The sequence below is a fragment of the Apodemus sylvaticus genome, chromosome 6 (assembly GCF_947179515.1).
Source record: "Apodemus sylvaticus chromosome 6, mApoSyl1.1, whole genome shotgun sequence".
NCBI lineage: Eukaryota > Metazoa > Chordata > Mammalia > Rodentia > Muridae > Apodemus > Apodemus sylvaticus.
In genome coordinates this window covers 8956378-8968102 of record NC_067477.1, presented here as the reverse complement: position 1 = coordinate 8968102, position 11725 = coordinate 8956378, and the positions used below count along the sequence as shown (strand labels likewise).

At 41.3% G+C, this 11725-nt stretch overlaps 1 long non-coding RNA gene across 1 annotated transcript in view; it reads right to left on the bottom strand.

Annotated features, from left to right (window-relative positions):
- Window positions 1-235: 235 nt before the first annotated feature.
- LOC127686878 (uncharacterized) overlaps window positions 236-11725 on the bottom strand; it is an 80825-nt gene continuing 69335 nt past the window's right edge. Inside the window, exon 2 of the long non-coding RNA XR_007978256.1 lies at window positions 236-294. This is a non-coding gene — a long non-coding RNA (uncharacterized LOC127686878). The remainder of the gene's footprint in view (window positions 295-11725) is intronic.

The window sequence follows — 11725 nt, the reverse complement described above, 5'->3', positions numbered from 1 at the left end:
AATGGTCCAAATCTCTAACATAAAAACAGTTGTTCATTCAGCCTAGGCCAGAACTTCCTAGATTCTGAAATGATCCTGGAATTTCCTTGTTGGTGGCTACTGCCCCCTGCTGGTCCTGAGCATCACTGTAGAGAGGTTTTTGTGCAGGTTCACACTGGACTTCCCTCACTGTGTCTCTGGCACAGTAGTAAGTGGCTGTGTCATCAGTTTGCAGACTGTTCAATTTTAAGAAAACTTGGCTCTTGGAGGTGTCCCTGCTGATGCTCAGTCGGGATTTGAGAGCTGAATTATAATCTGTGCTTCCACCACTCCATATTATTCCCATCCACTCCAGATCCTTTCCCGGAGGCTGGCGAACCCAGTGTACACCATAACCAGTTAATGAGAACCCAGAGACAGTGCAGGTCAGGGACAGGGTCTGTGATGGCTTCACCAGGCCAGGTCCTGACTCCTTCAGCTGCACCTGGGACAGGACCCCTGGGGACAAGCAATGCCAACATTAGTCATGCATCTGCTAGCAGACCTGTCTGAGTCCCTCTTCTGAGACCCTGAACACTTACAGCTTTGAAAGGTCAGCAGGCAGAGGAGCAGCACCAGGACAGCCATGCTCTGATGGAGGCTCTAATGAGAGGAGGATGGGGCTCCTCAGCTAGGTCTGGGCTTTCAGCCTGAGCCTGAGGGCTGCTTTGCATTGGGGGAGGTTCCTGAGAGGATAAAAAGGTTTCCAGTTTTTCCTCCAGGTGACAGAAAGTTGCCTTGTGCTTTCTAGAGCACCTGGAGAGGGAAATAAGGAGAATTTTTTTCTGGTACTGTCTGGAGTTCAAATTATAGATAAACAGGAAGTTATAGGATTCATACTGTGCAGTCCTAGGAAGAAAAACATGGGAATGTTTACAGGAATTGAACCTATCCCTGCCATGCAGAACATATAACTGTAAAGAGTGATGACAAAGAGGGCTTGGAGAAGAGTCATGCAATCCTGGGTCAGTGGCAATTAGTGTTTTGGATTATATCTTAGGGGAGATTCTCTGGGAGTTATATATGCAAAGTCATTATACTGGTCTCCTTAGTTTGTTGGACAACTGGAATGCCCTGGTAGTTTTGTTGGAATTTGGGTAGTTCTGAACAAATACTAGCAGCAGGAATAGAAATGAATGATATTAGATAGTACATTTGGAGATTTCCCAATGGTGAGGTGTGCTGAGGAACTGTAAAGGTGTTCCCTGATCCTCCCTAGCCTATGGGACACTTGGATGGTCCCTGATAGATGTCTGACAATTACCTTTCTTATATCTGTGAAAACCTAATTAAATTAAAACACAGAGTTGATTTTTAAGACAGTAGGACATAAAATGTGGCTATAGAGTACAGATTCTTCCCTCTTTAAGAAACAGGAAGGCTAAAGAGAGAACCTGGAGGAAAACCATCCATGTGAATGGAAACAGTGAAACCTGGAGAGTCTGATTCCATCTGAAAAAAATTGAGTCAACCTCTGTTTTAGGGGAAACAGTAAGTATCCCACGAGCAATGGGCGACCTCATTTAGAAGCCATGGGCAGTTCCAGTACGCATGCCATAATATAGCTCAAACAAACAGATGAGGGAGTATTTATACTGGCTTGGGGAGCAATGAACGTTTTATTATCTGACAGTATATTTAATGCTTAATAACTATTTACTGACCTGGAAACCCATTAAAAGGATATATATTAATATATGGAAATTATTATATACCTACTCTAATGGCTATTTTTGTTGTCATTTTGACTACAACCTAAAAATGGAGAGAACATCTGTTAGGGACCTCTGCATAACTTTAACTGAGAATATATACTTCTTACCTGTATATTTGAAGTAAGAAGATACACATCTAATCTACATTTTAATTGAGATCTCATTTGCACCATGTTTTCTGCTGGAAACTTGTATAAGAACATGGATATATGAAGTGTTTTATTTGTATTGCTTGTTCATCTTCCTTTCTTATTGAATCCAGAACAACCAGCCCAGGGGTTGTCTCACACATAATGCACTAAGATTGATCATCTCAATCACTATTTAAGAAAGTACCTCACTGGTTGTCTAACAGCCTGATTGTATGGAGGCATTTTGTCAATTGAGGCTTCCTCCTTCTGATGACACTAGTTTGTGTCAAGTTGATTTTGAACCTGCCAGGGTGCCCAATTAGCCCCATAGCTTTTTATTGGATTATACTAATATATTCCCACTATTCTCATGCACAAATCCAGACTGACAACACATAAGAGAAAGACCATAGGCAAATGATAGCTAAAAACACAATTGACTGAGGGTGTCCTTCTAAGAGTTCAGAGTGCAGGCCTCCACAGAGACTCCATCACTGAGAGATAGTAGAGTAGTAGAATCAGGAAATAGAATTGCAAAAGTCTATTTCAAATGAAAACATCACTTTCCGTGTCTACTCTACAGAACTGAGATAGTAGGGTGACATGTTCTGGAAGTGTCATGTGTTGCTGTGCTCCAAACCATTTTCAAATATGGGAGAACAATGGTCTTATTACAAGAACAGGAACCCCTTTCTGTCCATCCTTATAACATTTATTTTTCTTCTTTCTTTTAGTAAATGGATTTCATGTGATTGGTTATAGACAGCATAGAATTTTGGATTTAATTTCAATTTACTTGAGAATAGAGATGATGGCTTTATGTAACCTATTCTGCCCACATACTTTGGCCATGATTAATGAGACTTATCAGAGACTGGGGGGTAGAAGGATGTCCACCAATGAAGACATCACCTCTCAGTTCTGTCTTTTCTGATCCCCGTGTTATCTTGTGAACCTACATCTCAGGCAAGTGATGGAAATGAGTTTTTCTTGAGAAGAGAGATAAGACTGATCTCTTTGAGAGACAATGTCCTTACCTATAATAGTGAATACTGCTGACTTAAGTAAAATAACAATTATTTGAAATTAGGGATGTGTTTTTGAAAATATTAACATTTGAATCTACTAAGTATACCTATGTTACAGAAGAACTCTTCTTTTGACTACCTCCTAGCACTATATTAGCAATGTTTATAAAATATTTTAGTTTTAATTACATGTATATGTGTTAGTGGGAACAGTGAGTGCTCATGGAATCCAAATTTATGCTGGGTTTTCTGTATTGTGATTATGAGGTGCTCATTGTGGGAGTCAGGTACTTAAGTTGGATCCCCTCAAAGAACAGTTTGTTCTCTGTATCACGGATGTTTCTATAGCACCTGGAGTAACAATGATAACATTTCTTCTAATTTTTGCTGCAGCTCTGTTACAATGGGCTAAATATCACATTAATCTGTCTGAATCTGAATAATGACAACCAGGTACCATCTTATCAAAGGAACACCAAAATTGATCTGAGGTGAAGTGAAATCATTGTGGCCTGATCAGTGGCTTGGACAGTGTAGAATGAGAAGACTAGTCAGCTAATAGGAAGGATTATTTCAATAATTATATGTATGAATGTCGGCCACAGTTAATAATAGCATATTATGTTCTTCATATATGGAGGGCAGAGCTTATGAGTTGGCCCTCAGAATGATAACTGTGTCCTCATTAAATTGTGGAAATGTTTGTAAGTTTCATGTTAGAGAAAATGAGTACATTTAATCTTAAATATCAATTAAGTAAACAGTAGAAATATTACTAAAACTGCAACCAAGAGAGAAAAAAAATCCATTAGCAAGTCTCCCTGGATGTCCTTACTTATGCAGTGATAGCTGGTTAATGAGAACCCAGAGACAGTGCATGTGATGGACAGGGTCTGTGAGGGCTGCACCAGGCCAGGTCCTGACTCCTTCAGCTGCACCCGGGACAGGACACCTGGGGACAAGCAACACCACCATCAGTCATACATCTCCTAGCTGACATGTCTGAGTCCCTCTTCTGAGACCCTGAACACTTAAAGCTTGGAAAGGTCAGCAGGCAGAGGAGCAGCACCAGGACAGCCATGCTCTGATGGAGGCTCTAATGAGAAGAGGATGGGGCTTCTCAGCTAGGTCTGGGCTTTCAGCCTGAGTCTGAGGGCTGCTTTGCAATGGGGGAGGTTCCTGAGAGGATAAAAGAAGCACTCAGCAGATTTTCAATTTTCCCTCCAAATGAGAGAAATATGTCTTGTGCTCTTTTGAGTACATGGAGAGGAAAATAAGGAACCTTGTTCTAGTACTATCTGGAGCACAACATAGAGATAAACAAGATGTTATAGGATTCACACTGTGCAAGACTAGGAAGAAAGACATGGGGATGGTGACCGTAAATGAACCCACATTCATGAAGTTCAGACAGAACATTGTCCCATGTCCTGTGTGCATTTTAGAACTCTGTATATTCCAGAAAAGTCTTTAGGATGGAATTGGGCTCTTGGTGATCAGGAATCCTTCTTGAGGAGCTCTTTAACATTTTTCTCATGTTGTCTGTGGAACCAGTTCTATTGTTGCCTCATTTGGAGTACAGATCACAAGGAAGCCCATCCCAGACATTTAGTTCAATTGATCTCACATATTTATCTAAAAGAAGACTGAAGACTATGATTCGGATCTAACCTCACTAGGCTCAGACTATGCTCCTGGCCACTTAGGGACATGGTACTTGGGGACTAGGTTATGTATGTCTTGATTTCTGTCAGTCTTCATTTCTCTTTGCATTTTTCTCTATTTCTCCTCTGAGCTTATAGCACATGAAAACCCAAATTCATAAATATGATTATTGCATTGGAGAGGCGTGGGAGGCAAACTGTTCATAACACTTGAAAATAAGCAGTAACATGCTGCTAGTCTTGAGTTTTGTTAACTGAAATACAAAATAAGCCGGAGTAGTCTACTTTATGGAATAAAGTGTAGGTAAAGGCAGGCATGAATACCTGTGCCTTGAGGTGTTGACCACTATATAGGAGAGATATTGTAGAACTTTGCTCCATGACTTAGCAATGTAAACCCCAAGGAAGAGAAGTAAAGGGCTGGATCCAAACTGCCCTATCAGGTCTCAGATACTGTCAGTCTGGGAATTTTACTCACAGGTGGAGTCCTCGTGTTTTTAGTTTCTTGGTTTTTCATTTTTATTATAAATATTTTTATTTTATTTTATTTTATTTATTTTTTAATTGATATATTTTTATTTACATTTCAAATGATTTCCCCTTTTCTTGGTCCCCACTCCCCGCAAGTCCCATAAGCCCTCTTCTGTCCCCCCTGGTCTTCCATCCACCCCTTCCCATTTCCCTGTTCTGGAATTCCCCTATACTCTTGCACTGAGTCTTTCCAGAACCAGGGGCCACTCCTCCATTCTTTTTGGACATTTAATTTGTGGATTATGTCCTGGGTATAATAAGATTCTAGGCTAATATCCACTTATCAGTGAGTGCATACCATGATTGATCTTTTGAGACTGGGTTACCTCACTTAGTATGATGTTCTCCAGCTCCATCCATTTGTCTAAAATTTCATGAATTCATTGTTTCTAATGGCTGAATAGTACTCCATTGCATAAATATACCACATTTTTTGTATCCATTCCTCCATTGAAGGACACCTAGGTTCTTTACAGCTTCTGGCTACTACAAATAGGGCTGCTATGAACATAGTGGAGCATGTGTCCTTACTGCATGCTGAAGAATCCTCTGGATATTGCCCAGGAGTGGTATAACAGGGTCCTTAATTACTTTATACACTCCACATTTTATTCCCCACCGTGCCAACCCCTGTCCACCCTCTTACTGTTCCCATTCCATACCTTCTACCCTCCTGCCTAGTCTCCACAAGGAAGTTCCTACCCCCTACTCCATATGACCTCTAATCTCCTTGAGGCCTCCAGTCTCTTGAGGATTAGGTGCATCATTTCTGAATGATCACAGACTGGGCAGTCCTCTATTGTATGTATGCTAGGGGCCTCATATCAGCTTGTATATGCTGCCTGTTTGGTGGTCCAATGTTTGAGAGATCCCGGGGGGTCCAGATTAATTGAGACCTCTGGTCCTCCTACAGTGTTTCCCTCAGCTTCATTCAGCCTTCCCTAGTTTAACAGCAGGGATCAGCTGCTTCTTTCTATTTGTTGGGTGCACATATCTGCTTCTGACTCTTTCACATTCTTGTTGTGTCTTCTGGAGTGCTGTCATGCTAGGTTCCTTTTTGTGAGTGCTCCATAGCCTCAGTAATAGTATCAGGTCTTAGGACCTCCTTTGTGCTGAATCCTTATGCATAATCTTTTTCTTTTGAATGACAGTGATAGAGACAGGTCTTAACTTTAGAGAGACAGCCATCCTGTGTAAGTGGTGAAGGAATTAGTGTCAGTTCATTTACTCAAACTTGGGCTTTATTTATTTATTTATTTATTTATTTTTGTTTTGAAATTTTGTTTTCAAGATAGAGTTTCTCTGTGTAGCCCTAGCTGTCTTGGCTCTCTACCTGTCCTGGAACTTGCACTGTAGAGCATCAAGGGTCATGTATGAGGATCAAACAGTTTGAGCAGCCATAGAATCTGTCCCAATGGTTAGTACAAACAAGAATACTAGGAAACAATCTGAAGCTCTCAGAAAAACACTCTCAATAGTTATGCTATGGTTTTATTAATGTCAAGGAACAAGAACATTAGCAGCACTAGCTGATATGAGTCCTTTGTTGAAGCTGGACTGGTGATTAAGATAATGAGATTTTTATACCCATTTTAGCCTTCAGCATTCTAATATGATCTGATTATTATTGAGGAGTATATGTCAATTCTTTGGATTTAATTAGAAATAGTTCTTTTTATATAAAAATTTAAATTTGTAATATTATTATGATTTTTGTAAGATTTACTTAAAGATAAACAATAAATTAATAGATCCTTTCTTTGTAACTGTGAAATGCTGCCTGTTAGTAAGAAAAACTGACTGAAAAAAATTACCTTGCTTGCACACACTATGTGAATCTAAAATGTTGCTTTGTAATGAGTATACATGGGTTCTTAGGTCAATTTGTGTTCTTTACCTATCCTAGATAATAATCTTTTATATAAACGTATTGGAAAATATAATGTCTTTATTTTGCAGGTGGGAGTAAAGGAGGGAGGGGTGAAAGGAAGAATGGAAGAGAAAGTGTGAGACAGAGATAAACAGAGATGGAGAGAAGAAAAAGTGCAGAAAGAGAGAGGGGAGAGAGACAGACACAGAGACAGAGAGACAAAGAAGACAGACAGACAGACAGACATAGAGTATAAAGGAGGGTGGGTGAGAGTAAAGGAGGGAGGGAGAAAGTAAGTGATGGAGGAAGAAGAGAGAGGGAGAAATAGGGGGAAGGAGAAAGGGAGAGATGGAGGGAGAATAGAGAGAGATGGAGGAACAAGGGAGAGAAAAATGGAAAGAGAGAGAGAAGGAGGAGGAGGAAGAGGAGGAGGAGGAAGAGGAGAAGAAGGAGTGTGGTAGAAGAGTCACAGTACCTTAGATGGTCCATAGTACTCAGGGTTAGGTGGAGGTGTCAAGGAAACAATAAGGATTAGTGAGGTCAGTATATAAGGCTCAGAGACAACTGAGGGTAGGTGGGACTTATCTTTCAAGTTGGAGCAGTGTAGTGCTTATGGAGGCCACGTTTATCCTGAGATTTCTGGAATTATGCATGGTTATGAGGTGTACATTGTGGGCATCAGGAACATAACATGTTTCTCCTCAAAGAACAGTTTCTTTTCTTAATCACTGCACTGGTTCTTTGGCACCTGATATAACAATGAAAATATTCCTTCTCACTTTTTTGCTGCAGCTCTCTATACAATGGACTAAACGTCACATTAATCTGTGTGAATCTTTAGCACCATTTTACAATGACAACCAGGCACCATCGCATCTAGTAGAACACAAACTGATCTGAGGTAAAGTGAATTCAGGGCAGGCTGATCATATTCTGGACAGTGTAGAATTAGAAGACTAGTCAGTTAGATGGGAAGGATTATTTCAATAATAATATGTATGGGTGTTAGACACAGTTAATAGCAGCATATTATATTCTTCATGTATGTAGAGCAGATCTTATGAGTTAGCACTCAGAATGATAACTGTGTCATCATTAAATTGGAGACCTGTGTTTGAAAACTTCATGTTAGATAATATTATTACAATTGATTTCAAACATCATTTAAGTTGACAGTGGACATGTTACTAAAACTGCAGTCATGAGAGAAATAATCTTTTACCAGGTTTCCCTGGCTGTCCTCACCCACACAATGTTTCACTGAGTTTTCCTGATTAATGCCATTTCATAACCTCTCTTCTCATTAAACACTGTTACATTATAGAACCATTTAAAAATTCTTATAGTGTGTGTACAACCTAAAAGTTTTTGACACTAAATAGCAGACTCTAGAGAATTACCAGGGCTAGAAGAATAGTCCACATCTCTAACTGTACAGAGCCATATTGGGGTGTCATGCCACATGGTAGGAACTTGACATTAGCCCAAGGACAATTCCTGGCTTCAGGCAGGAATCAGACCTTAGGGCATAATAGGGAAGTAGGTTACAAGCAGGAATTTTTATCCTAGGATGGAGAAGCTCAGAGTGAAAGTTAAGTTTTTTGTTCCTCCAAGTCTACAAATTCCTGAATTAAGCAGGTGACCCACCCAACTGCCTGAGCAATAGAGCCAAGGACTGCCAGAAGACTTTCCAGGAACTCAGCCCAGAGTCTGGGGGGGGGGAGGGGAGGAGAGATTTGCCCAAACTGTTAAAAGGTCTGACCTCAATTAATGTTGGGACCTCGTTCTTTTTGCCCCTTCCCCATCTATCCCTCAGCTTCTGTTCCAGCAACCCAGTTCGTAGTAGCTGCAGGGAGCTACAGAATACAACATCTAACATTAAAGCATTTGCTTATACAGCCTAAGCCAGAACTCCTAGATTCTGAAATGATCTTGGAAAGTCTTTGTTGGTAGTTACTGGCCCCTGCTGGTCCTGAGCATCACTGTAGAGAGGTTTTTATGAAGGTTCACACTGGACTTTCCTCAATGTTTCCTGTGTCATCAGTTTGTAGACTGTTCAGTTTTAAGAAAACTTGGCTCTTGGAAGTGTCCCTACTGATGCTCAATCTGGCTTTGAGAGCTGAATTATAATGATTCTCCATTAAACCATATTACTCCCACCCACTCAAGAGGCTGGCAAACCCAGTGTATGTCATAGCTGGTTTACGTGAACCCAGAGACAGTGCAGGTGATGGACTGAGTCTGTGAGGGCTGCACCAGGCCAGGTCCTGACTCCTTCAGTTGCTCCTAAGACCAGACAGACACCTGGGGACAAGAAACATCACCAATTAGTCATCTCCTAGCTGACATGTCTGAGTCCCTCTTCTGAGACCCTGAACACTTACAGCTTGGAAAGGTCAGCAGGCAGAGGAGCAGCACCAGGACAGCCATGCTCTGATGGAGGCTCTAATGAGAAGAGGATGGGGCTCCTCAGCTAGGCCTGGGCTTTCAGCCTGAGCCTGAGGGCTGCTTTGCATTGGGGGAGGTTCCTGAGAGGACAAAAGAAAGAACAGGGCAAGGCTTCCAGTTTTCTGTCCTGGTGACAGACATTTGCTTTGTGCTTTTTAGATCACCTGGAGAAGAACATAAGGAGCGTTTTTCTGTCACTGTCTGGAGTTCAAATTGTAGAAAAACAGGACATTGTAGGATTCCCATTGTGCAGGGCAAGGGGGGAAATGTGCGAATGCTTACAGTAAATGAACTCACATTCATGAAGTTCAGGCAGAATGGTTTTCCATAGGGGTCCCAGATCTCAGCTCAATGCTTGGCTGTAAGTATCTGCATCTGTCTTTTTCAGCTACTGGTAGAGGTTCTCAGAGATCAACCATGTTATGCTCTTGCAATCGTGTCAACACAGCAAGCACAACACAGCTTCTGCAATAGTGTCAGGGTTTGCTGCTGCTCTGGGGTGGATCGCAAGCTGAGTCAGTCACTGGCCAGCCATTCCTCCAATCTCTGCTCCATGTTTGCTCCTACTTTTCTCTCTCTTTTTAAAGATGGCAACAGTTTTGGGTGGAAAGTTTTGAAAGTGGTTTGAGGGACAGGGACACCAGGACAATTGAACAGGTAACTATGTAAGTCAGAGCTCTGTGTGTTCTCAGCGCCCCCTACTGGTCATTGGTGGCCCACAGGAGGTTTGTGTTTGATCTCACAGTAACATTCATTCACTGACTCTTGCACAGTAATACTTGGCCGTGTCCTCAGACCTCAGACTGTTCATTTGTAGGTACAGAGTGTTCTTGGCATTGTCTCTGGAGATGGTGAATCGGCCCTTCACAGTGTCTGGATTGCAGGTGATACTGCCAGTATTACTAATGGGTGCTACCCACTCCAGCCCCTTCTCTGGAGTCTGGCAGATTCAGGCCATCCAGGAGCTACTGAAAGTGAATCCAGAGGCAACACATGAGAGTTTCAAGGACTCTCCAGGCTGCACTAAGCCTCCATCAGACTCCTTCAGCTGCTCCTCACACTGGACATCTGCAAACAGAAAATATTGGTTAGAAAACTGTCACTAACCGAACAAAACAAACAAAAGAATTTTTTCTGTTTCTCATGTGTACACAACAGATGGAATCTGATGTCAATAAATTATCTTTTAAAATAAGGACAAGGAAAACCAAGCTGAGCCTGAAGTTCATGGTGAGTGGTCTGGGTTCAGTGCTGATCAATGAATGGGAAAACCTGGGAATCCAGGGCTGAGCTCCTCCTCTCTCAGAGCTGCAAGGTCAGGGCAGAGCTGTTTTTCATGGGCACAGAGAAGCCTTACTTGCATTTCTTCCTACTATACAATACTGTGGAGTTAGACCTGGGATGAAGCCAGTGATCATAGCAAATATAAGACCACAAAGACTAAGATTTCAGTTACAGAGTTTGACAAAGTGTGGTAGTTTCATATTCACATTTTTTTGTTAAGCATTCACCATGCTTCTCCTCTGTGCATGTGCACAGAACATGATTTGTTTCCATACCGTCATGTTTCCTTAGTATAAATTATAATTAAATAGCACCTCACAAACTGTGTTCCTAGTTATGAGCTCAGTTTTTCCCACTGTCTGGGCACGTTATGGCTTTTCCTCAATGTTGCTTTTGTACAGCCACACCTATGAGCTGATGGGAGCAGATCTCATCCTCTGTGACAGGAACACTTGGGATTTTCTGAATTTTATTTATTAATAATAGTGAGCTGTCTTCAGGATTTAGAGAAGCTTTGCACCTGAGTAACTCTAGGTTCCCAGCTATCTAAGGGTCAGAGTTTGCAATGGAGACACATTTCCCTTTGCAGCAAACTTACTTGTTTTGCATCCTAAAGTTCTACATTTTCTTTTTTGTAAGCCCTCCCTCCAGCATTTTATTTTTACATCTTTATACCAGGTAACATGTAATAGTGTTTATGTTGTGTCAGGCTATTTTTCATTTTCCCTAATTAATATAATCTGTATAACCCTGGCTTTTAGTTAAGCTTTATAATGACTTTTTCCTATTTAACCAGTTCTCTGGTTTCCTTTCTCCTCTTCCCCTTTCCTCTCAGCTCACCTCACTTTTGCTTCCACATCACCAATATTCCCTTGTCCTTGGTCCTTCTGGTTCCACATGTAACATGTGTCCTCTGTCTAGGGTTCCTGTTCTAGTTCCAAAAGCTCCAGAATAGAATCCAGGGTCCCTGACACACATTAATGTTCTATATAGGACAGAAACTGGCATTGTTTGTCATTTCAAGACTTTGTTATGT